The 26,675-nt window shown below is 38.4% G+C and overlaps 1 long non-coding RNA gene across 1 annotated transcript in view; it reads right to left on the bottom strand.

Moving 5' to 3' along the window:
- Nucleotides 1–1,189: 1,189 nt before the first annotated feature.
- The window catches only part of LOC139032446 (uncharacterized), a 102,863-nt gene continuing 77,377 nt past the window's right edge, over nucleotides 1,190–26,675 (bottom strand). The window contains exon 3 of the long non-coding RNA XR_011484989.1: nucleotides 1,190–1,236. This is a non-coding gene — a long non-coding RNA (uncharacterized lncRNA). The remainder of the gene's footprint in view (nucleotides 1,237–26,675) is intronic.

Consider the following 26,675-nt stretch of genomic DNA (forward strand, 5'->3'; position numbering starts at 1 on the left):
AATCATTCTGGAAAGGGGGAAGAACACTACTGTTTAAATGCTATTCCTGTGGTTAAAATTCTTTCAGAAACATCTTTACTCCCATTTGAATCAGTTTAGCTAAGATGAAGGAGGTGCTGAGGAGGAGGCAAAAACGTATCTTCAGATATATACCTTCTTTGAGAATGATCCTATAGTTTTTATGGAACTGAATAACTAAAGTAGGTACATTTAAAGAAAAATTTCAGCAAACTTGTGACAACAACATGAGGAATTAATCCCAAATATATGCCATCTCAAGTATATCCCAAATATATGACCTCTCAAGAACAAGTATGCAAAAATGGAAGTAACTGTAGTAGCCACCTTTTCTTCTGCTCCTACTATAATTCAGATGGTTAAATGAAAAAGACCTTACAGACTGGGTAATAACCTCTACCTTGCAGATTAAAAAAAAAAATCAAGAGCTCAAATAAATGAATTTGTTCATGGTTAAGCAATTAGCATAAGATAGATCAGGGATTTAAAAGCAAACTTTTTTATTCTAAAATCAAGTCATGATTTTGTGATATCTGTTTTAAGAAAGTGAAAGGGACTCAGTCACATCCGACTCCTAGTGACCCCATGGCCTATATAGTTCATGGAGTTCTCCAGGTCAGAATACTGGAAGGGGTAGCCTTTCCCTTCTCCAGGGGATCTTCCCAACCCAGGGATCGAACCCAGGTCTCCCACATTGCGGGTCGATTCTTTATCAGGTGAGCCACCGGGGAAGCCCATGAATACTGGAGTGGGTAGCCTATCCCTTTCTCCAAAGGAACTTCCTAATCTAGGAACTGAACCCAGGTTTCCTGCCTTGCAGGCAGACTATTTTAATACTAGAGGGGTAGCCTATCCCTTCTCCAGCAGATCTTCCCCACCTTAAATGGGGAACCAGAGTAATAATGGGTCAGGAGATTATGTCACATAAGCTAAAGAAATTTAGTCTTTTAATCTAGAGATAAGTGACTCAATGAGCTTTATAGGAGCTGTGGGAAAATATCTGAGAGGTCATAAAATGAAAGAGAAGTTATTTAATCCATATGTATTATTAAACAAGAACATGTGGGTTCTATTTCCAGCTATGATAAAGAAGTGTGATTGAAACTAAACTTCCCATTAAGAACAACTGTAAAAAGCTATGCAAAAGAAGAAGGAAAGCTCTGGACTACTTACATTCACTGGAGGATGAAGGCAGCCAGGATTCAGTAGACCAAGATCCTGAAGAGAAAGAAAATAAATTGAGAATACCCACATATTTGTCATCTTCCCTTTACAGCATCCTTGTGCATTTTTAGAGAAAAGCAGAGGGGCAGATCAGAAAGTCGCAATTAAGAGGTTCTATGAATCTCACTAGGTTGCAAAGATCAAAGTAAATTAGCTCAGGACTACCAAAAAAGCCAGCATTTAAGGTGACAAATGTTTCTAGATAATCCCCCTAAAAACAAGATAACTCATCATTAGCAAAGTGTCATTAAAGAAATACTAAAGAAAGCTCTTTAGGCAGAAAGAAAATGATTCCTGGTAGAATAAGAACACATATGAATAAGAACATTAATGCAGAAATGAAGAGCACCAGAAAGGGTAAATATATGGTTAAATCTAAATGAATATTGACTATTTAATAAAATACATCTTGTGGGAATAAATTGTACATAAATTTACCATACACATATGATTGGATATATTTTATACATAATTTTAATATGTGACAATAATAACACAAAAAGTGGGAGAATGGTAAATGGAGCTAAAATTTTTTTAAGCTTTCATGACAGAGGATGAGATGGTTGGATGGCATCACCGACTTGATGGATATGAGTTTGAGTAACTCCAAGAGCTGGTGATGGATGGGGAGTCCTGGCATGCTGCAGTCCATGAGGTTGCCGAGAGTTGGACATGACTAAGTGACTGAACTGAGCTAAATATAAACATACTAATTTAAAACTAAGAAGACTTCAAGAGAAAAGTATTAGTGATAGAGACATAGTTTGTAATAATAAAAGACAAATTTTGACTGCAGTATAAATGTGCACACATCTAATAACATAGGCTCAAAATAATTTAAGTCACAAACTGACCAAACTAAAAGAAGAAATAAAAGTACACAGTCATACAGCTTGAGAATAATTCACATTTCTCAGTCATTAGTAAGACAAACAGAAAAAGAATTAGATATATATTATGAATTCAATAAACTAACTTGATCTTATTGGGGGGGGTGTGTGTATAAAATACTATGCTGAATACCTACAGAGTATAGTCTTTTCAAGTGTACATAGTAGTTTCACCAAAATTCACTGTGATGTAAGAATGTATCTTCTAACTACAGGGGAATTAAGACATAAATCAGTAACCAAGAGATAACTACCAAATCTTCAAATGTTTATAAATAAAGCAAGTCTTTTCTAAATAATCCACAAATCAGAGAATAAAGCAAATTAGAAATGGGTTCCAGGTGGTGCTAGTGGTAATGAACCCGCCAGTCAATGCAGGTAAACCTAAAAGACACGGGCTCGATCCCTGAGTTCGGAAGATACCCTGGAGAAAGGCAGGGAAACCCACTCCAATATTCTTGCCGGGAGACTCCCATGGACAGAAGAGCCTGGCGGGCCAGGGTCCAGAGGGTTGCAAAGAGTCAGACACGACTGAAGTGACTTAGCCTGCACTCATGCACAAAGCAAATGAAAAAGTATTCCAAACTGAATAACTATGAAAACAAACACATGAGAATTTGTGGAATGTAGCTGAAGCAACGCTTACGAAAAATGTATAGTGTCAAATGCATGTTTTAGGAAAAATAATCTGAAAAAGCAAATAATTATCTCCTAAGAAACCAGAAAACTAAATGCAAGAAAGTAGGAAATATTAAAGAGAATATTAAAGGAAATATTTAAAATATCAATGACAAATAGTCTACAAACAATAAATGCTGGAGAAGGGATGGAGAAAAGGGAATCCTCCTACACTGTTGGGGGGGAATGTAAATTGGTATAACTACTATGGAAAACAATACAAAGTTTCCTTAAAAAAATTAAAAATAGAATTATCATATGATCCAGCAATCACACTCCTGGGCATATATGCAATAAAACCATAATTTGAAAAGATACATGCACCTACTATTTACAATAGCCAAGACATTGAAGCAACCTAAATGTACACGGACAGAAGAATGAACAAAGAAAATGTGGTGCATATATACAATGGAATACTATTCAGCCATGAAAAAGAATGAAATAATACCATTTGCAGCAATATGAATGGACCTAGATATCATACTAAGTGAAGTAAGTCACATAAAGACATGTATCATAAAACATCACTTATATGTGGAATCTAAAGGATACAATTTATTTATAAAACAGAAATAGACACATAGAAATAGAAAACAAACTTATGTTTACTAAAGGGGAAGTGAGGAGAGATAAATTAGGAGTTTAGGATTAACATATATATACTATTATATATAAAACAAATAATCAACTAAGACTACACTATAACACAGGGAAATCTACTCAATATTCTTTAATAACCTATATGGGAAAAGAGTCTGAAAAAGAATGGATATATGTATATGTATAACTGAATCACTTAGTTGTATATCTGAAACTAACACAATATTATAAATCAAAAGAATAGCAAGGAGAGACAAGAAAGCCTTCCTCAGTGATCAGTGCAAAGAAATAGAGGAAAACAATAGAACGGGAAAGACTAGAGATATCTTCAAGAAAATTAGAGATACCAAGGGAACATTTCATGCAAAGACAGTCTCAATAAAGGACAGAATTGGTATGGACCTAACAGAAGCAGGAGATATTAAGAAGAGATGGCAAGAATACACAGAAGAACTATACAAAAAAGATCTTCATGACCCAGATAATCATGATGGTGTGATCACTCACCTAGAGCCAGGTATCCTGAAAGGAGAAGTCAAGTGGGCCTTAGAAAGCATCACTACAAACAAAGCTAGTGGAGGTGATGGAATTCCAGTTGAACTATTTCAAATCCTAAAAGATGATGCTGTGAAAGTGCTGCACTCAATATACCAGCAAATTTAGAAACCTCAGCAGTGGCCACAGGACTGGAAAAGGTCAGTTTTCATTCCAATCCCAAAGAAAGGCAATGCCAAAGAATGCTCAAACTACCACACAATTGCACTAATTTCACACGCTAGTAAAGTAATGCTCAACATTCTCCAAGCCACACTTCAACAGTACATGAATCTTGAACTTCCAGATGTTCAAGATGGTTTTAGAAAAAAGGCAGAGGAACCAGAGATCAAATTGCCAACATCTGCTGGATCATCGAAAAAGCAAGAGAGTTCCAGAAAAACATCTATTTCTGCTTTATTGACTATGTCAAAGCTTTTGACTGTAGGGATCACAATAAACTGTGGAAAATTCTTCAAGAGATGGGAATACTAGACGACCTGACCTGCCTCTTGAGAAATCTGTATGCAGGTCAGGAAGCAACAGTTAGAACTGGACATGGAACAACAGACAAAGGAAAAGGAGTACATCAAGGCTGTATGTTGTCACCCTGTTTATTTAACTTATATGCAGAGTACATCATGAGAAAGGCCGGGCTGGATGAAGCACAAGCTGGAATCAAGATTGCCGGGAGAAATATCAATAACCTCAGATATGCAGATGACACCACCCTTATGGCAGAAAGCGAAGAACTAAAGATCCTCTTGATGAAAGTGAAAGAGGAGAGTGAAAAAGTTGGCTTAAAGCTTAACATTCAGAAAACTAAGATCATGGCATCCGGTCCCATCACTTCATGGCAAATAGATGGGGAAACAGTGGAAACAGTGGCAGACTTTATTTTTTGGGCTCCAAAATCACTGCAGATGTTGACTGCAGCCATGAAATTAAAAGACACTTACTCCTCGGAATGAAAGTTATGACCAACTTGGACAACATATTAAAAAGCAGAGACATTACTTTGCCAACAAAGGTCCATCTAGTCAAGGCTATGTTTTTTCCAGTAGTCACGTATGGATGTGAGAGTTGGACTGTAAAGAAAGCTGAGCGGAGAAGAATTTATGCTTTTGAACTGTGGTGTTGGAGAAGTCCCTTGAAAGTCCCTTGGACTGCAAGAAGATCCAACCAGTCCATCCTAAAGGAGATCAGTCCTGGGTGTTCATTGGAAGGACTGATGTTGAAGCTGAAACTCCAATACTTTAGCCACCTGTTATGAAGAGCTGACTCATTTGAAAAGATCCTGATGCTGGGAAAGATTGAGGGCAGGAGGAGAAGGGGACAACAGAGGATGAGATGGTTGGATGGCATCACCGACTCAATGGACATGTGTTTGGGTCAACTCTGGGAGTTGGACAGGGAGATGGACAGGGAGGCCTGGCATGCTGCAGTCCATGGCATCACAGACTAGGACATGACTGAGCAACTGAACTGAACAGAAACTAAATATAAAATAAAAATTTAAATTTAAAATATCAATGAAATGGAAAATATAGGAAAAAAGGGAAATTTGCTTTATGGAAAAGATTAATAAAATTGATAAATATCTGGCAAGAATGATTAGAAAGGAAATTTTTCAAGAGTTAAGAATATTTACCATTAGAGGTTTTAAAAATAAAAACATTTAGCTTTCAGATAAAATGTAGAAGGTCTTAAGGGACCACTGTACCCATCATATAACCTAAAAAGATAACTGAATCTCCCCCATCATATTTAAGATATAGAAGACTTGCAGACAAAAGTAGTCTATGGAAACTAAGTTACAGACAAGTCTAAGGGATTTCTAGGTGAGCAGATACCACCAGTGGCCAAATTCTATTCTGCAAGGTCTTCAAAGGGGCCAGTGAAAAATTGAACATCAAATTTTGCTGGGATACTTGCAGACCTTGTGAGCTGGCATGAATAGACCAAAATCAGAAGCTCCAAAGGCAGGGAATTTGTTCTTGCCTGCCAACCTTTGCCAAAAGAGCTTTACTGAGTGTGTGTCAGGGGCATGGAAGCTGAACTAGAAAGCAGAGGGAGCATTCTGCATCCAACAGTGCTTAGATTGCAAAATCCTACTAGAGGGAGTAACTTATAATAGAAACAGGACAGAACAAGTAAGTTCTAAAGACATTTGAAAATGTGGAGGAAACCTAACCAAAGCTGTAACTCAGCCACAATTCAGCTCGAATCTTGATCAGTTTGCTAAGACTTCTGTCTTCTGTAACTTACTGACAAGGGACAGGACATGCCTTCACTTGTACAAAATAATATTTACTCCAGGGACTACAATTTGTTTCATTACGCAATTGTGAGAATGCAATAAAAAGTCGTGAGACCAGTGTAGAAGCAATATGATTCCTAATTAAAAGGAAAAAAACTGTCAATGGGAGCAGACTGAGGAATGGCTCAGATATTGGAATTAGCGAAGACTTTAACTTAGGGCTCCCTTGGTGGCTCAGATGGTGAAGAATCTGCCTGCAATGCAGGAAACCCCAGGTTCGATCCCTGGGTCAGAAAAATCCCCTGGAGCAGGGATTAGTGACCCACTCTGGTATTCTTGCCTGGAGAATTCTATGAACAGTGAAGCCGGCGGGCTGCAGTCCATGGGGTTGTAAAGAGTCGGACAGGACTGAGCGACTATCACTTTTCTTCACTTAAAATAGCTATTAAAATATATTAAAGAGATTAGAAGAAAACACAGACAAAATGGACACAAAAAGATGAGAATTTTAAAAGTAAAATTTCTACAATAGAATCAAGTGGAAATTTAAAACTGAAAAATTACCATATATTAAATGTATTTAATGTATTCAAAGCAGAATGCACATAGCTGAGGAAAAAAATATCAATTATTTCATCCAGGTCATAACTGTCAAACTGTTTTAAACCAAAAGCAAGGGAAAAAAATTTAAGCACAGACATAAAATAGATTCTTACATGTAGACAGAAAAAAAATAGGTAGGTTATATTCAGGAAAACAAACATAAAATGATAAGCAACTTTCATCAGAAAACAAATGCAAGACAAAAGACAACAGGATTGACTTCTTTAAGTGCTGAAAGAAAAAAAATTTGGAATAAAAAAATAAAAGTCTGTATAAAGACAGTTTTAGATAAATGAAAGCTGAGACAATATGTTACCAGTTTTTAGACTAAAAAGGAACAATCCATGACATCAGCACAGATCAGCCACACAAATCTGCAGACTAGACCAGAAAGATCAAATACATGCAAAAATGTGCAATAATAGTTTTAAAAGTTAAAAGTAAATTACTGGATATTTTCTAAAAACCACAATAAAAACAGTACATTGAGGAGTTCATAATACATGTAGAAATAACATGTATGACATCAACAGCATAATTGGAGAGAAAAATAAATGTAATTATACACTTACAAAGTATTACATTGCTCATGGAGTAGCAAAACAACAATTAAATTATCTTGATAAGTGAGGTAAAAATTGAGGATGTTTATGGTAATCCCTAGAGCAGTGGTTCTCTACCAGTAGTAATTTTTCTTCCAAAGGGACATGAGCTAATTACTTCTGGCTATTTCATTTTGGTTGGGAGAGATGGGGATGTTTCTACTGTCATCTAGTGGGAAGAAGCCAGGGTTGCAGCTAAAAATGCTACAATGCATAGAACAACTCTCACAGTAAGGAAACATCTGGATTCAAACATCAAAGTGCCTTGAGGTTGAGAAAGCCAAAATACAAAGCGGTCACTGAAATAACCATTAAAAAAGGTATGGGTGCAATGAGGGGGCTGGCTTCATCTGGAATAATTAAAAAGAAACACATGATTAATCCAAAAGGAGTCAAAGGAGACAAAAGATGGGACAAATAAAAAGATAACAAGCCACTAGACATAAAAGTAAATATGTCAATGATTACATTAGATTTTTTTTTACGGACAAATACTCCATTAATTGGCATAAAGTGGTTCATAATAAGACAGACTGCAGACAATCTGGCAGACAATTTTTTGCAGACAGACTAGAAAAAATAAAACTATCTTTTGTTTACAAGATACACTTTAAATATAAATGCACAGATAGGCTGAAAGCAAAAGAATTGGAAAAAATACACACTCTAACCATAAAAGCTTGTGTGACTGTGTAAATATCTGACAAAGTAGACTTTAAGACAAAGAGTATTAATAAAGTAACATTGCATAATAACAAAATGGTTGGTTAATCAATTAGATATCATTCTAAGTATGAACATAAATAATATCATTTCAAAATGCATGAAACAAAAGCTAAAGCTAGATTTGATAGAACTGAGAAGATAAAGACAAACCCACATAGTCAGATGTATTAACTTATCTCTCTCAGAAACTGAAAGAGCAGTAATCAATAGAAAAAAGTGTTTAATAATCTGAATTTAGGTAGAGAAGATTTCAAACAACACTATTAACCAATTTGACCAAATAGATGTGCATTTAATATGACAAACAACAGCTTCAGAAAATAGTCTTTTCAAATGCTCAAGAAACACTCTTCAAAATCGACCATATGTTGCTCTATAAAACCGGTCTCAAAAGTTTAAAAACAATGAACGTGAAAGTGAAAGTTGCTCAGTTGTGTTCAACTCTTTGTGACCCCATTGACTAGTCCATGAAATTCCCCAGGCCAGAATACTGGAGTTGGTGCCTTTCCCTTCTCCAGGGGATCTTCCCAACCCAGGTCTCCCTCATTGCAGGCGGATTTGTTACCAACTGAACCATAGGGGAAGCCCTAAAACAATGAAAGAAATTTCCCAAAGTTCCCTGCCCAGAAGTCAATGATAAAGATAACCAGAAAATCTTCAAACACTGTTTGAAAATCAAATAATATATTTCTAAATAACCCATGAGTTAAAGAAGAAATAATAGTTAAAATCTGAAAACACTTTTAAGGAAAAACAATGACAATTCAACATGTCAAAATTTATGGGATGGAACTAAAGCAGTTTGGATGAAATTTTACTGCTTTAAATACATATATTAGAAATGTGTTTAAAATCAATTATTAAGCTTCCTTCTCATAAAACAATAAAATTGGGGCAGGCAGGCAGTGTGGAAAGAAAGAGCAGAAATCAATGAAACAGAAGAGACAATCGAAAAAGCAGGGAAAAAAAAAAGAGTTCTTTGAAGAGATTATTAAAACTGAACTTCCTTGTAAGACTTATTAAGGAAAAAAGAAAATACAAACTATGACTATCAGGAGTAAAAATAAATAACATCACTACGTATCTTCCCTGGTGGCTCAGCTGGTAAAGCATCCGCCTGCAATGCCGGAGACTCGGGTTTGATCCCTGGGTTGGGAAGATCCCCTGGAGAAATGGCAACCCACTCCAGCACTTTTGCCTGCAAAATCCCATGGACAGAGAAGCCTGGTGGGCTACAGCCCATGGAGTCACAAAGAGTCGGACACGACTGAGCGACTTCAGTTTCATATATATTGAAAGATAACAAGAGAATGTTATAAACAACATTATGCCAATAAATTTGTCCAGCTATATGAAATGAACAAAGTGCTTGAAAACACTTTACCAAAACTGACATCAGAAAATAAAGAAAAACTAAGTATTTCTGTATTAGTTACCATTCCACAAAGTAAATTCCTGACCTAATGGCTTTAGTGGTATTTCTACCAAACACTCCCATACATGTGAATAATACTAGTCCTGTGCCTGTGTGCTAAGTCGCTTCAGTCGCGTCCAACTTTTATGTGATTCCATGGACCACAGCCCACCAGGCTGCTCTGTCCATAGGGTCTGACACAAAGTTATTCAGAGATGAGAGATAAAAGAAACAATTTCCAACTCATTAACGAAGCCAGCATTATCCAGATACTAATATCCAACAAAATTTTTTATAAGAAAAGAAATGAAAAGATATAAAACCTCTAAAAGAATACGTCAGCAAATAGAATAGAGCAATATATGAAAATGGATTATATATACTGACCAAGGGAGTTTTAGCCCAGAAGCACAAGGTTAGTTTAACCTTTAAAAAATCAATTAAATAGAGCTATATTCCATATTTATAAATTGGGAGAGAAATTATTATTAAGATATCAGTTACCTTACCCCCAAAATTAATATATAAAGTCAATGCAATCACTACCAAAATCCCAATAGGCTTTTTTTTTTTGGAAGATATTGACAAAGAGATACTAAATCTGTTTAAAATATAAAGATCTAGCCAACTATGGGTTTCCCTGGTGGCTCAGACAGTAAAGAATCCGTCTGTAATTTAGGAGAGCTGGGTTCGATCCCTGGGTTGGGAAGATCCCCTGGAGGAGGGCATGGCAACCCACTCCAGTATTCTTGCCTGAAGAATCCCCATGCAGAGGAGCCTGGCAGGCTGCAGTCCACGGGGTCACAAAGAATCAGACATGACTGAGTGACTAAGCACAGCCTAGCTATGAAAATCTTGAGAAAAAAAGTTACACTACTAAATTTCAAGACATTCTATAATACGTTAGCTATTAAGACATGTGATATTGGGAACAAGAATAGACAAATAGATCAATGAAACAGTCTAGAGTAGGAGGGAGATCGACACACATATGGTTGCTTTATTTTGCCAAAATTATAGAGAAAGGAAGGCCTATTCAATGATGTTGGAACAACTTAGAAAAAAAAAGAACTACACTATTCTACACATAAAAGTTAATTTAAAGTAGATTGTGAATTTAAAGTTGAAAACTATAAAATTCTAAAATGAAACTTGTGCATGTCTTCCTTTTACTGAGGCAGACAAAAAGTTCTCAAGCAAAACACAAAGAACACAAATTATTTTTAAAAAAGCTATAATTGACTTAATCAAAACTAAAATCTTCAGGTCACTAAAAGATAGATACCTTTAACAAAGTGGAAAGAAAAGCCACAGATCAGGGGAAAATATATATATAGATATACATATCTATATAGATATATATAGATACATAGATATGACAAGAAACTCATGTATAATGTGAAAACAACTCCTATAAATCAGTAAGAAAATGCTCAGTGTTTAAAAAATGACACAAACTACTATGTAGAAAATAGATAAGCAACAAGGATATATTGTGCAGCACAGGCAAATATAGCCATTATTTTGTAATAACTTTAAATGAACTATAATCTATAAAATCCTGAATCACGTTGTACATCTAAACTAATATATTATAAATCAACCATACTTCAGTAAAAATATTCTAGAAAAAAATGAGCTCTCCTCCCCTCTCGTTTTCTATTTCAAATGGCTTGAAAAGGCACTGCCCCAAGAAGATATTCAAAAGGCCAATAAACACGTGAAAAGATTCTCAACAGTATTCTCAATGGGGAAAGTCAGATTAAGGGATACTACTGCATTTGCATCCATTATTAATGCTAAAATTTAACACATTGACAAAATCAAACATTGGAGGGTGTGTGGAGAAATTGTGAACATTATATATTACTGGTGGAATATACAGTGGCTCAACCATTCTTAACAGCTGTCTATTAGTTTCTCATAATGTTAAATTTATACCTACCCTATGACCCTCAATTCCATGCCTGCATATATTGTAAAAAGAAATGTCATATATCTACAAAAATATTTGTACAATACGATTGATAGAAACTTTGTAGTAACTTAAAATAAGAAGCTATCTGTCCATTAATAGAAAAATTGATTTAAAATTTGTACTATATCTATATAGTGGAATATCATATGGCAGTAAAAATAAGAATACACTACTTATGAATATAACACCAGATGAATCTCAAAAACATTACAGTCAGAAAAATAAGTCAAACACAAATATATATACTGTTTATATGTTAATATGTATTATTCTGTTTATATAAAATGCAAGAACAGATAAACTATTATTTTGCTTTGTATATCAGAATAGGGGTTACCTTGGGGGCGGGTGTGAATATCAACTGGCAAGTTTTATGAGGGAACTTTCTGAAGTGTTAGATCTTTATCTTTATCTGGGTGATTTTTATACATGTATAATCATAGTTAAAAACTTAGTGAGCTATATACTTAAGACTTGCACATTTTACCTTATTTAAACTATACTCAATTTCAAAAGAGAAAATAGGAGGAAATTATGAACAACTTTATGCCAATATATTTGAAAGTTTAGTTGAAGTGGAAAATTTTTTCAAAAGTTACATTTTAAAAATATAAATATTCATCTATCTAATAAAGCTATTTAATCTGTAATATAATGTCTATGACAAACAAAACTCCAAACTTGGGTGGCCTTCACCTATGGCTTTCTTCCAAGCATTTAAGGAAGAAATAACAATAATCTTACACAAATTTCACCAGAAAATGGGAAATAAGGAAGACTTTTAAATTGGTTTTATCAAATTAGCATATCTTGATGCCAAAACTTGACAAGGACATTACTAGAAAGCCAAACATTAGGCCAGTCTCTCTCATGTTTAAGATCTTAGGCACAGAAATTTAAAATATGAGCAAAATAAACACACCAATAAATATATAGAAGATATTACATCATGACTAAGTCAGATTTATTCTAGAAATACAACATCAGCTTAACATTTGAAAATCCATCATTGTGATTGCCACATTAACAGAAAAATTATCAACTCAATAGATAAGCAAACACTTTTGATAAATTCAATACCCATTCAATACCATTTTTGGTAAAATTCAATACCATTTTTGACTTCCCAACCTGGGAATTGGCAAAAGCACTGGTAATCCCCAGGGAATCTGATTTTGAAGGACAATGGGATTTGATAACAGGATTTCCACATGAATCTTGGAGTACACCAACAAAACCCTGTATGCACCAGGATACAGGGAAAAGGAGCAGTGAACCCACAAAAGACTCACAAAAAAAGACCCACAAAAGACTCAGCCTGGCCTGAGTGTTTGAGGGCCTCATGCAAAGGCATGGGTCCACAGTGGCCTGATACAGGAACATGGGCGCTGGAAGCAGCAGTCCTGGGAGACACACGCTGGGATGAGTCCTTTTAGAGGCTGCCTTTAGCCATACCATAGAGGCTATGGGCCGTCTCAGACCGAACCAACAGAGAGGGAGCACAGCCTCACCCAACAACAGAAAATTGGATTAAAGATTTACTGAGCGTGGCCCTTCCCACCAGAGCAAGATCTCGTTTTCCCCACAGCCAGTCGCTCCTATCAGGAAACTTGCACAAGCCTCTTATCCTCATCCATCAGAGGGCAGACAGAAGAAGCAAGAACTATCATCCCACAGCCTCCAGAACAAAAGCCACAATCACAAAAAAACTAGGCAAAATGATGGCATGGATCACAACCTTGTGTAACTCGATAAAGCTATGAGCCATGCCATACAAGGTCACCCAAGACGTACGGGTCATGGTGGAAAATTCTGACAATATGTGGTCCACTGCAGAAGGGAATGGCAAACCACTTCAGTATTGTTGCCTCAAGAAAACCATGAACGGTATGAAAAGGCAAAAAGATATGCTACCAGATGATGAGCCCCTCAGGTCAGTTGGTCTCCAATATGCTACTGGGGAAGAGCAGAGAAATAGCCCCAGAAAGACTAACGAGGCTCAGCCAAAGCAGAAATGACACCCAGCTGTGGATGTGTCTGGTGGTGAAAGTAAAGTCCAATGCTATAAAGGACAATATTGCATAGGAGCTGGGAATGTCAGGTCCATGAATCAAGGTAAATTGGATGTGATTAAGCAGGAGATGGCAAGAGCGAACACTGACATTTTAGGAATCAGTGAATTAAAATGGATGGGAATGGGCAAATTTAATTCAGATGACCATTATATCTACTACTGTGGACAAGAATCCCTTAGAAGTAATGGGAGTAGCCTTCATAGTCAACAAGAGAGTCCAAAATGCAGCACTTGGGCACTATCTCAAAAACAACAGAAAGATCTTGGTTCATTTCCAAGGCAAATCATTTAATATCACAGTAACACAAGTCTATGTCCCAACCACTAATGCCAAAGAAACTGAAGAACGGTTCTACAAAGACCTACAAGATCTTTGGGAACTAACACCAATAAAAAGATGTTCTTTCCATCATAGGGGACTGGAATGCAAAAGTAGACAATCAAAAGATACCTGGAGCTACAGACAAGCTTGGCCTTGAAGTATATAATAAAGCAGGTTTTTTACTCCAAGAGTACAAAGAGTACAGAAGTACAAAAAAAAAACCTTAAAAGACTTTTGCCAAGAAAACACACTGGTCATAACAAACCCCTCTTCCAATAACATAAGAGACATCTCTACATGTGGACATCACCAGATGGTCAGTAACAAAATTAGATTGATTATATTCTTTGAAGCTAAAGACAGAGAAACTCTATACAGTCAGCAAAAAGAAGACCTGGAGCTGACTGTGCCTCAGATCATCAGCTTCTTACTGCAAAATTCAGGCTTAAGTTGAAGTAGGAAAAACCAGTAGACCATTCAAGTATGACCTAAATCAAATCCATTATGATTATATAGTGGAAGTGACAAATAGATTCAAGGTATTAGATCTGGTAGATAGAGTGCCTGAAGAACTATGGACAGAGGTTCATAACACTGTATGGGAGGCAGTGACCAAAACCATCCCCAAGAAAAAGAAATGCAAGAAGACAAAATGGTTGTCTGAGGAGGCCTTACAAATAGCTAAGAAGAGAAGAGAAGCAAAAGGCAAAGATGAAAGGGAAAGATATACCCAACTGAATGCAGAGTTTCAGAGACTAGAAAGAGACAAGAAAGACTTCTTAAGTGAACAATGCAGAGAAATAGAGGAAAACAACAGAATGGGAAAGACTAGAGATCTCTCTAAGAAAATTGGAGATACCAAGGGAATGTTTCATGCAAAGATGGGCACAATAAAGGACAGAAAAGGCAAGGATCTAACCAAAGCAGAAGAGATTAAGAAGAGTTGGCAAAAGTATACAGGGGAACTATACAAAAAAGGTCTTAATGACCTGGATATCCACAATGGTGTGATCACTCACCTAGAGCCAGACATCCTGGAGTGTAAAGTCAAGTGGGACTTAGGAAGCATTACTATGAACAAAGTGAGTGGAGGTGATGGAATTCTGTATGCATGCATGCTAACTTGCTTCAGGGTGTCTGACTCTTTGCAACACGACGGACCACGGCCCGTGAGGCTGCCCTGTCCATGGCATTACCCAGGCAAGAATATCAGAGTGGGTTGCCATTCCCTCCTCTAGGGTTTCTTTCGACCTAGGGATTGAATCCATGTCTCTTATGTCTCCTGAATTGGCAGGTGGGTTTTTTCTTTCTTTCTTTTCTCTTTTTACCACTGGTGCCACCTGGGAATCCTGATGGAATTCTTGCTGAGCTATTTAAAATTCTAAATGATGATACTGCAAAAGTACTACACTCAATATGCCAGCAAATTTGGAAAACTCAGCAGTAGCCACAGGACAGGAAAATGTCAGTTTTCCTTGCAATCCCAAAGAAAGGTAATGCCAAAGAATGTTCAAACTGTAGTACAACTGCACTCATTTAACATGCTAGCAAAATAATGCTCAAAATCCTTCAAGCTAGGCTTCAACAATAGGTGAACTGAAAACTTCCAGATGTACAAGCTGGATTTAGAAAATGCAAAGGAACTAGTGATTAAATTGCCAACATCTGGTGGAGCAGAGAAAAAGCAAGGGAATTCCCAAAAAACATCTACTTCTGCTTCATTGACTTTTTCTCATTTTATATTCTTGCTTCCTTTATCATAGATTAATTGACCATTAAGTGTGGACTTATTTATGGGCTCCCTAGCTTGTCCGTTGATCCATGTGTGTCTGTTTTTGTGCTACTACCATACTGTTTTGATTACTATAGCTTTGTAGGATAGTTTGAATGTAAAGAGCATGATACCTGCAGCTTTGTTCTTTCTCAAGAGTGCTTTGGCTATTTGGGGCCTTTTGTATCTCCATACAAATTTTAGAATTATTTTTTCTAATTCTGTGAAAAAAGTCTCATTCTTAATTTTTTTAACACTTTTGCAACTACAAACAGTAGGAAGCTTCCTTGATTTGGTATTATGTCTAATATCTTAATGACAAAATTCCGAAAAATTCCTCTTGCTGTGTAGAAATGTACAAAAATGTCAGCTATTACTGCTCCTATTTGACTTTGTAAAGGAGTCCTGACTAATGAAATTAGGCTTATAAAAGAAGCAAACAGCATGGAATTTGGAAGTGAGGAACTAAAACTATGTAAAAATCCAAAAGAATCTATAAATTAATAGAATTATTAAGTGAACTTAGCAAAATACAAGGTCAATATACAAATTTCTGTTGCGCTTTTCATGCAAGCAAGACCCAGGAATGATAAAAAGGAAATATAATGTAATTATATTATTATTTATAACAACATAAAAAACAATCATATGTATGGGATAACTAGCAACAGATAAAGTCTTACAGAGAACTATAAATATTGCAAAGAGAAATTTTAAAAGATATAAATAAATAAAAGGAAATAATCCATGTTCGTGGATTAGAAGCTTCAATGTAGTAAAGACGTCTCCTTCTCTCAAACTTATCTACAGATTCAATAGAATCTCTATCAAAATACCAGCAAGTTTCTTTTTTTAAAGAAACTGACAAACTTATTCTAATATATGTGAAAATGCAAAGTGCCAAGATAAACTCAAATAAAAATAGCAAAGTTGGAGAATAGATTACTAGGTAACAATATTTATTTGAAGTACTAGTAATTGAAGTGCTGAACTGGCACAAGAATATACATACAAAGCACAGAAAGTAGAGAGAATTCCTAAGTAGATCCACACATTGTTTTGGTTACTAGACTTATAACAAAGGAGAAAAGTATCTTTGAAATGCAGTAAGGAAAAGATAGTCCTTTAATAAACTATGCTAGATTAAATGGATATCCATGCTAATAAAATCTCATGGTTGCCATTCTTTTCCCCATTTTATAGAGGAAGATGATGGCACCAAAGAGGAGAATGCTGTTAACTAAGACCAAACAGCTAATAAACCAGAGCTACCCAAAAGGTGTTAGTCCCGGTTACAGGCCAAGAGTTTTATACACATTGTCTCATTTGACTCCTCCAAATAGCCTTGTTTTGTCAAAAGTTTGTACATAAGAAAATAAACTAGAAGTTAAGTAACTTTCTTCCCACAACCTGTGATAGGCAGAGGGAGTGAACCCGTCTCTGAAAAGATGCCCACGTACTGATTCCTCAGAACATATGAATATGTTACTTTACATGGCTAAAGAGACTTTGCAGATGTATATGGATCTTGAGATGGGGGAGACCATGCTGGATTATCTGGATGTGCCAAATGAGGTCACAAGAGAGGCAGAAGGGTCAGAATCAGAGAAGAGATGTAACCTTAAAAGAGTATGTCAGAAAGAGTGAGTTAAAGATAGTACATTGTTGACTTTGAAGATGGTGGAAGGGGCCTCAAGCCCAGGAATGTACGTGACCTCTAGATCTTGGAAAAGGCAAAGAAATGAATTTTTCCTAAGAATTCCTGGAGGTAACAAAGCCCTGCTGATATCTTGATTTCAGCCTGCTGAAGACCAGAAGACTTCCGACTTCCAGAATTGTAAGATAATAAAATTTTGTGTGACCACATTTGTGGTAATTTGCTACAGCAGCAGGAAACTAATGCACATAACCAATTAAGATTTGCTTCCAGGTTTCTCTGTCTCCACAGCCCGTGCCTTTAATCACAAGGGAACATACCTTAGTGGAATTACTGTAACAGGAAAGCAAAGCATTTATCAGAATGGTTTGCCCTACAGATCTTTGGTGCTGTCTAATTGATCATTGATTATGGTGTCTTTGAAATAGGCGGCAAATTACTAAAGCCTTTTTGATTTGTGTAAGAATTATAGGCATACTTAGCAACTGTCAGAATCTTCAAGTGAGAGCTCTGTGAAATCACTCACCTTTCTTTAAAATATATGTGAGTATACAGACATGTGAAATGTGTACATATATACATGCCTGTGTGTGCACATGTGTATGTACATCCACACCATACATGTTTGTCAAGATCTATATAGCTATGCATACAGATACATGTATGTACACACAAATGGATGGATATGTTTGCATGTATGTGAATGAAATGCCCTTGAACAAATACAGAAGACACTTTATAAAAAGTGCTTCCAAGGAGGAGAAACGAGTTCCTAGGGGGTATGGGTTGGAAGTTTTTAATTTTACAATTAGATATCCTTGTGTCCCTTTTAAATATTGACTCATTTAACTGTTTTGCCTATTAGAAGCATACACACAAAATTTTATTTTAAAAGAACTATTCTATTATATTTTCATCAGCAAGAGTTAAGAGAAACTCCATGTGGTTCCCCCCAACCCCCGCACCATCTCACCCAGCATGCACTTTTTCCACTCTCTGCCTTGAGACTGTGAGACCTCCTCCTCCTGCGTCCTCTGTCCCTCTTCACCTGTATGCCACCCAGGCCCTCCTAACTAGCCCCCAGCCCCGAACCTCTCATTTCCCATGCCTCCCTACATAAGTCAAGGATCTCCCCTTGCCCTTCTTTGCTGGCTTTACTTTTCCCTGTAGCATTTATCAGTATCTGGTACACTGATCTGTAAACTCCAGCTACTTCCAAATCTTGAGGATTACCTGACCCCTCCACCAGACAGCATGCTCCACGAGGACAGGGATTCTTGCCTGCCTTGTTCACAACTGCAGCCCAGCACGCATTAAAGTACCTGATGTGGTAGGCTGTCAGTAAATACTAGGGAAGGAAATGAGAGAGGGAGTGAGTGAAGGAGTGATGGAAGGTTCAGTGCTTTGCTGGGAATCCCAGTTCTGCTGGCACCGAGGTAAAGAAGAGGTGAGCAGAGAGAGATCTGTTCTTTATGGCCACCCATCTGTCTGTCTGGCATGGATGGGTAGAAAGAAGAAACTGCTTTTGAGACATGTGTCCTCTGTGTTAGGTCAGGTTCCCTCCACCTACTACTGCCCTGTGGCACCTGCCACAGCAGGAGCACAAGACAGATGCTGGGGGTGACCCACCAGCCAAGAGGTTGGGGTGCAGGGTAAGGGGCTCATGGCCTGGTAACCACCTATGTCAGAGAGGGACCACACAGCGGTCACATTCAGCAGGCCAGAGAGCATCATGAACAGCTGGGTAAGAACTTGCACACTTCTCTAAAAGGAGGAACAATCCTGCAGAAAGAGTAACTGAGAACCATGCTTGGAACTTGCTGCATGATTTGTGTTAACCAGGGAAAATGTTTCAGAGGATGAGGCCTTAACCTTTCTCATATACAAATATGCCCCCTGGAAGTAGGCTTGTTTCTAAGAATATCACCTGTGAACAGTTACTGAATCATTTAGTAGATGCTGGCTGAGCACTCTGCTACATCGGGCACAGGTTTAGTGCCTGAGGACAGAACACTCAACAGGACAGAGCAGTCTGTATGGAGCCTTTGTTCCAACAGGATAGGCTGGCAATGAAGCAGCCACCCAAACAACAGACACTTTGAAGACTGTGCTGGGCGCCGCAAAGGAGATGATGAAAGACGGCGGGGAGCCCTCTGAGGACAGGTGTGCAGGAAGGCGGGGCAGAGAGGAATAGGGCGCCTCCCGGCCCTGGCTTCCCCTTGCACGGTGCTCGGGATGCTTGCTACCCTCCAGTGGTCCTCAGAAGACCCCTGTGGCATCGCGGTATGTGTGTGAGCTGAGAACTGAAGGACGGCCTGCGAAGACCTGGGAGAGGCCCTCTCTCAGCGGAGGCGACACTTAGTGGAAAGGCCCTGCGGCTGGGAAAAATGGGCGACGCTCAAGGATCAGAATCGAGGCCAGCATGGTGGCCACACAGGAGCAATCTACGCGGACAATGGTGCGGGAGTGGAAGCGGGGGACGCGGGCTGACACCCACGGCACTAATGCAGGGGACAGAGGCAGGATCCATCCACTGGATAGGCCCTGGGGAAGCCGTGCTAGGAGATCAGAGAGGCAGGTAGAAGAGTTTTGACTTTATCTCCTGACATGAAGACATTCACAAATGGTGAATATGCCATGACTTATGACTAATGCCATAAACTTAAGCCTGTTCTCCAATATTTCTTGTCCCTAAAGTGACTCTGAGCTTCCCAGGTGTTCAAGTGGTAGAGAATACACCTGTCAATGCAGGAGACGCAGGTTGGAGACGCAGATTCAATCCCGTGGGTCAGGAAGATTTCCTGGAAGAGGAAATAGTTATCCACTCCAGTATTTTTGCCTGGGAAATCCCATGGATAGAGGTGCCTGGCAGGCTACAGTCCACAGGGTCACATAGAGTCAGACAGAACTGACCACGTGCACACACATACAATATGACTACACTAAGGGCTTCCTTTGTGGTTCAACTGGTAAAGAACCCGCCTGCAACGCAGGAGACTTGGGTTTGATCCCTAGGTTGGGAAGATGCCCTGGAGAAGGGAAAGGCTACCAACTCCAGTATGCTTGCCTGGAGAATTCCATGGACAGTCGATGGGGTCACAAAGAGTCAGACACAACTGAATGACTTTCACACTTACACACTAAGGACACAGAAATGAATACACCAGAAATGTTTGATCCTTACATGAAAACATCTACACGCAGAAGTAGGAAACATCTACTTCTGCTTTATTGATTACACCAAAGCCTTTGACTGTGTAGATCATGACAAACTGTGGAAAATTCTTCAAGAGATGGGAATACCAGACCACTTGACCTGCCTCCTGAGAAATCTGTATGCAGGTCAAGAAACAACAGTTAGAACTGGACATGGAACTACAGACTGGTTCCAAATGGGGAAAGGAATACGTCAAGGCTGTATATTGTTACCCTGTTTATTTAACTCACATGCAGAGTACATCATGCAAAATGCTGGGCTGGATGAAGCACAAGCTGCAATCAAGATTGCTGGGAGAAATATCAATAACCTCAGATATGCAGATGACATCACTCTAATGACAAAAATTGAAGAGGAACTAAAGAGCCTCTTGTGGGGGGTGAAAAGAGGAGAGTTAAAAAGCTGGGTTATAACTCAACAATCAAAAAACTAAAATCAGGGCATCTGGTCCCATCTCTTCAAGGCAAATAAATGGGGAAAAAGTGGAAACAGTGGCAGGTTTTATTTTCTTGGGCTCCAGAATCATGGCAGATGGTGACTGCAGCCTTGAAATTAAAAGATGCTTGCTCCTTGGAAGAACGGCCATGACAAACCTAGACAGCGTATAAAAAAGCAGAGACAACACTTTGCTCACAAAGGTTCATGTGATCAAAGCAATGGTTTTTCCAGTAGTCATGTATGGATGTGAGAATTGGACCAAGAATTGATGCTTTAATATGTAGTGCTGGAGATCAAACTAGTCAATCCTAAAGGAAATCAACCCTGAATATTCACTGAAAGGTCTGGTGCTGACCCTGAAGCTCCAATACTTTGGCCACCTGATGCGAAGAAGTGTCTCACTGGAAAAGACTCTGACTCTTGTAAGGATTGAGGGCAGTAGGAGACAGGGAAACAGAGGATGAGATGGTTGGATGGGATCATCGATTCAATCAACAGGAGTTTGGGAGATAGTGAAGGACAGGGAAGCCTGAAGTGCTGCAGTCCATGGGGTTGCAAAGAGTCGGACATGACTTGGTGACTGAACAACAACAATACAACATAGTGTATACTACAGTAGTATATTTTGTAAGTTACAAAATTGCCACTGCTATTTACATAACACTAGTTACAATTTGTCAATATACAAAGTTTTGGCAATATTATTGACTATATTTCCTATGCTATACTTTACACCTCCCCAGACTTATTTATTTTGTAACATAAAGCCTGTACTTCTTATTCACCCTCACCAATTTCATTCATCCTCCCCCAACTTCCCCTCCAACCACCACCAGTTTTTGCTCTGTGCCTATGGGTCTGTTCTGTTTGTTCATTTGTTTTGTTTGAGCCTATATATAAGTTAAATCATATGATATTTATCTTTTATGTCTGACTTATTTCACTTGGCAGAGTACCCTTTAGGTCCATAAATATTATCACAAATAAGATTTCATTCTTTTTTTATAGTTGAATAATATTCCATTGTATGTATACTATGTATTCTTTATCCATTCATCTATAGATGGATACTTAAGTTATTTCCATATCCTGACTACTGTAAATAATTCTGCAGTCAATGTAGGGGTGCATATATCTTTTTGATTTAGTATTTTGTTGTTGTTTTTTGGAAAAATATCCAGAAGTAGAATTGTTGGATTATTTGGTATTTCTATTTTTTTTTAAAGAACCTCCATATGTTTTCCATAGTGGTTATGCCAGTTTACATATCTACCAACAGTGCAGAAGTGAACCTTTTTCTCCACATTCTTGCCAACACCTGTTATTTTTTGTCTTTTTCATAATAGCCACTCTGACAGGTATGAGGTGATATTTCATTGTGGTTTTAATTTGCATTTCCCTGATGATTAGTAACTAGTGGTCACAGGACTAGAAAAGGTCAGTTTTTATTCCAATCCCAAAGAAGGGCAATGCCAATGATTGTTCAAACTACCCCACAATTGCACTCATCTCACACACTAGCAAAGTAATACTCAAAATTCTCCAAGCCAGACTTCAACAGTATGTGAACCATGAACTTCTAAATTTTCAAGTTGCATTTAGAAAAGGCAGGGGAACCAGAAATCAACTTTTCAACATCTGTTGGATCATAGAAAAAGCAAGAGAATTCCAGAAAATCATCTACTTCTGCTCTATTGATTATGCCAAAGCCTTTGACTGTGTAGATCACAACAATCTGTGAAAAATTTCTCAAGAGATGGGAATACCAGACCACCTGACCTGCCCCCTGAGAAATCTGTATGCCGGTCAAGAAGCAACAGTTAGAACTTGACATAGAACAACAGGCTGGTTCCAAATTGGGAAAGGAATACATCAAGGCTGTATATTGTCATCCTATTTATTTAACTTATATGCAGAGTACATCATGAGAAAGGCCGGGCTGGATGAAGCACAAGGTGGAATCAAGATTGCCGGGAGAAATATCAACAACCTAAGAGATGCAGATGACACCACCCTTATGGCAGAAAGTGAAGAGGAACTAAAGAGGCTCTTGATGAAAGTGAAAGAGAAGAATGAAAAAGTTGGCTTAAAACTCAACATTCCTAAGATCATGGCATCCAGTCCCATCACCTCATGGTGGAAATAGTGACAGACTTTATTTCTTGGGCTTTAAAATCATGACTGCAGTCATGAAATTAAAAGACACTTGCTCCTTGGAAGAAAAGCTATGACCCACATGGACAGCATATTAAAAAGCTGAGACATCATTCTGCCAACAAATGTCCATCTAGTCAAAGCTATGGTTTTTCCTGTAGTATGGATGTGAGAGTTGGACTATAAAGAAAGCTGAATGCTGAAGAATTGATGCTTTCACACTGTGGTGTTGAAAAAGACTCTTGAGAGTTCCTCGGACTGGAAGGAGATCAAACCAGTCAATCTTCAAGGAAATCAGTCCTGAATATTCATTGGAAGGACTGATGCTGAAGCTGAAACTCCAATACTTTGGCCACCTGATGGGAAGAACTGACTCCTTGGAAAAGACCCTGATGCTGGGAAAGATTGAAGGCAGGAGGAGAAGGGGGCAACAGAGGAGGAGATGGTTGGATGGCATCACTGACACAATGGACATGAGTTTGAGTAAACTCCAGGAGTTGGTGAAGGTCAGGGAAGCCTGGAGTGCTGCAGTCCATGGAGTCACCAAGAGTCAGACACCACTGATCTACTGAACAATAACAAACAAAAAACAAAGGACTCAGTTTTCCTGGGTATTCATTTCAGAGTCTCTCCTTTCCTAGACGTAAGTACTCTATCTAGATAAAAATAGGCTCTTCCTTTCAAAGCCTGTTTCTTCCTTCATTGACTCTCCCTTTTACATCATGAACAGTTTGCACATAGCCAACTGTGCTGTCCAATGGCTGGGCGGTGTGCTCATCCTCACCACCTCCCAGTGAGAACTCCAGATCAGGAGTTAAGTGAACTGGAATTGGGAGTCCTCTTCTACCAGCTACAAGGTCTGGAGTAGGTTCTGCCCAACCAGGGCCCCCCTTTCCTGCTGTGTCCAATGAAGCTATCTAGAATCCAGTCTCTAAAGCCTGTGCCATCTCTCTAAGCCTGAGAACAGCTTTCTCGTCCTCTCTGCACTCGGTCTATACAAGGGGCAAATCCTCAGGGTTGGAGAGACCCTGCCTGCTTTCCCTCCAGTGTTTCTTGCCCCAGTACATTCACAACAGGAAATTATGCAGCACTGAGGAATTGGTACTCATAGAACTTTCCAAACCTCTCCCAGATCAAGTGAAGTTAAATCTGGATATTTAACCTTTCTGGCCTATTCCAAATCCCTCCAGCTACGCCGAGCAACTTCTCCTTGAAATAGAAAAGGGATACAGTCACAAAAGATAAATTAATCCTAAGCATCTCCCGAAGGACCTTCCCTCACTCCTGATAGAGCCAAACAATTAGGCTAGGTTTGCAAATGATCAGCAAAAAACTCCAAGGAAGAAGAGAAATCATTCAAGTGTTAGCTCAGAGATTTTAGCCTATTGTTCTGCAAGTTCCATATCTTAGCCCATAATTTTGTTTTTTCTTTAAGTTTGAGCCAACTAATATATAAATGAGAAAATTTTTACATAAAAATTCAGATATAATATTGCTCTCAAAAAAATCTGAAGATCTACCTGTGCTCAGACTCCATCACCTTGCTGACATATGATACCACTGGCTCTTTACCCTCTTCCCATTGTTTCCCCAACATGTTACCAAGGGAGAGTGACATGAGTGCTTCATCACGCTTGTACAGCCTTTCTGTTGTTTTAAAGCAGAAGAAAATTTGTATCCACACTGGTAAAGCCAGATATACATCAAATGGACTGATCAAGAAAAATGGAAAATGGTGTTTTTCTAAGAGGAAGAAGAGAGCATTGCTTCTTGTGTAAGCAAATGTGAACCCACATGAATGTTTTATCTGCCTTCCCCTGTGAACATTTGAGAGAATTTGGGAAGCTTAGGTGTGGGCTTTCCTGGTGGCTCAGATGGTAAAGAATCCACCTGAAATGCAGGAGACCCAGGTTCAATCCCTGCACTGGGAAGAGTCCCTGCAGAAGGGAATGGCTACCCACTCCAATATTCTTGCCAAGAGAATTCCATGGACAGAGGACCCTGGTGGGCTACAGTCCATGGACTCACAAAGAATCAGACATGACTGAAGTGACTTAGCCTATAAAGTATGAAAAGACAATACTGACACCCAGTGGTCCATTAACCAGCTCCCATTCAATGTCCTAAATTCCTGAGGAGGGTTGGGTACTTAGACTCAGACAGAACTGTCTTCAGGTTCTAGAAACATAGGAAAGAAAAGACCACCAGTAGCTAATGACAATAAAGCAAACAAATAAAAATAGCCTGTACTGTTTTGTTTTCTAAACCTTCCTGATGGGGATCTGGCTAAATCTTGCTTTGGCTCAACTATCTCCATTATACCAAAAGCATTTGTATTCAACAATGTATTTCTCTTACAAAACAGAGACAATTGTGCTTTTGAAAATGCAAGACTTATTCCCCAAGAGGTAAAAGCTCAAAAACCCTGAAATCTTCCACAATGATTTCTTTTATTTATTAATTAGTCTTCTAGGCACTGAAAAGTAAATAATAAATACCTAAGATTATGCATGTGTGCCGGTCACTCGGGTGTGTCAGATTCCATGCGACCCTATGGACTGTAGCCTGACAGGCTCCACTGCCCAGGGGATTTTCCAGGCCAAGAATACTGGAGTAGGTAACCATTTCCTCCTCCAGGGGATCTTCCTGACCCAGGGGTCAAATCCCTGTCTCTTGGATCTCCTGCAACGCAGGCAGATTCTTTACCACTGACTCATCGCAGAATCCCCTAAGATTATCAGGATAGAGAATCTGTTACACTTGTTTGTGAACCTCCCACCACAGCCCCAAATCCTTCAATCTGGAATAACAATGAGGTTACCACAGGAAGGAGAGCTGAGGCAGAACTGGCAGAAGAATACATTTTGAGAGCTTCTTTCATTTCTGATGGGCTAATAGTCACCAGAGTTTTAAAATCAGCAACATCTAAAATATAATCTTTGGTGACATTTAGTCTGACTGCTGAATGAAAGAAAAATAAGTTAGAAATGTATTTTAATAGTTATTGTTTCACATCTAAAGCCTTTGAGGGGGAAAAAAAAAGCAACCTGGTCTTCCAATCATAAGCTGACATCTCAATGTAATACTCTAAATTGGAGTTCAGAATAATAGCACTGGTGAGAAATGTAGGAAGACATGATGCAAATTAAAAATATCTAAAGTTCCTACCACTTTATTAGAGGAAAAACCACCAGCTCGTATCATGGCATAAATGAAAGGCTCAAGACACATGTTCAGGTCTACATAGAGGGAACAGAGTCAGAGAGTCTCTCTTCTCTCAGAAACAACAAAATCAAGAAAAACAACTGTGCTGAAAATAAATCAGCCACAACCAAACAAGGAAATCAAACATCAAGATCTCTACAAGGCAGAAGGAAGGAAGAAGACTGGCTCCTGTCCTATCCCCAGAGGGCAGTGAAAGTCCTAAGAATGCCCCTCAATATTCCCAAATTGGATAGGAAATGTGAGAAGAATGGTATCCTTTTTGTCTCTTTTGACCTCAAGGAAGTAAT

The sequence above is a fragment of the Odocoileus virginianus genome, chromosome 3, assembly GCF_023699985.2.
Source record: "Odocoileus virginianus isolate 20LAN1187 ecotype Illinois chromosome 3, Ovbor_1.2, whole genome shotgun sequence".
Lineage (NCBI taxonomy): Eukaryota > Metazoa > Chordata > Mammalia > Artiodactyla > Cervidae > Odocoileus > Odocoileus virginianus.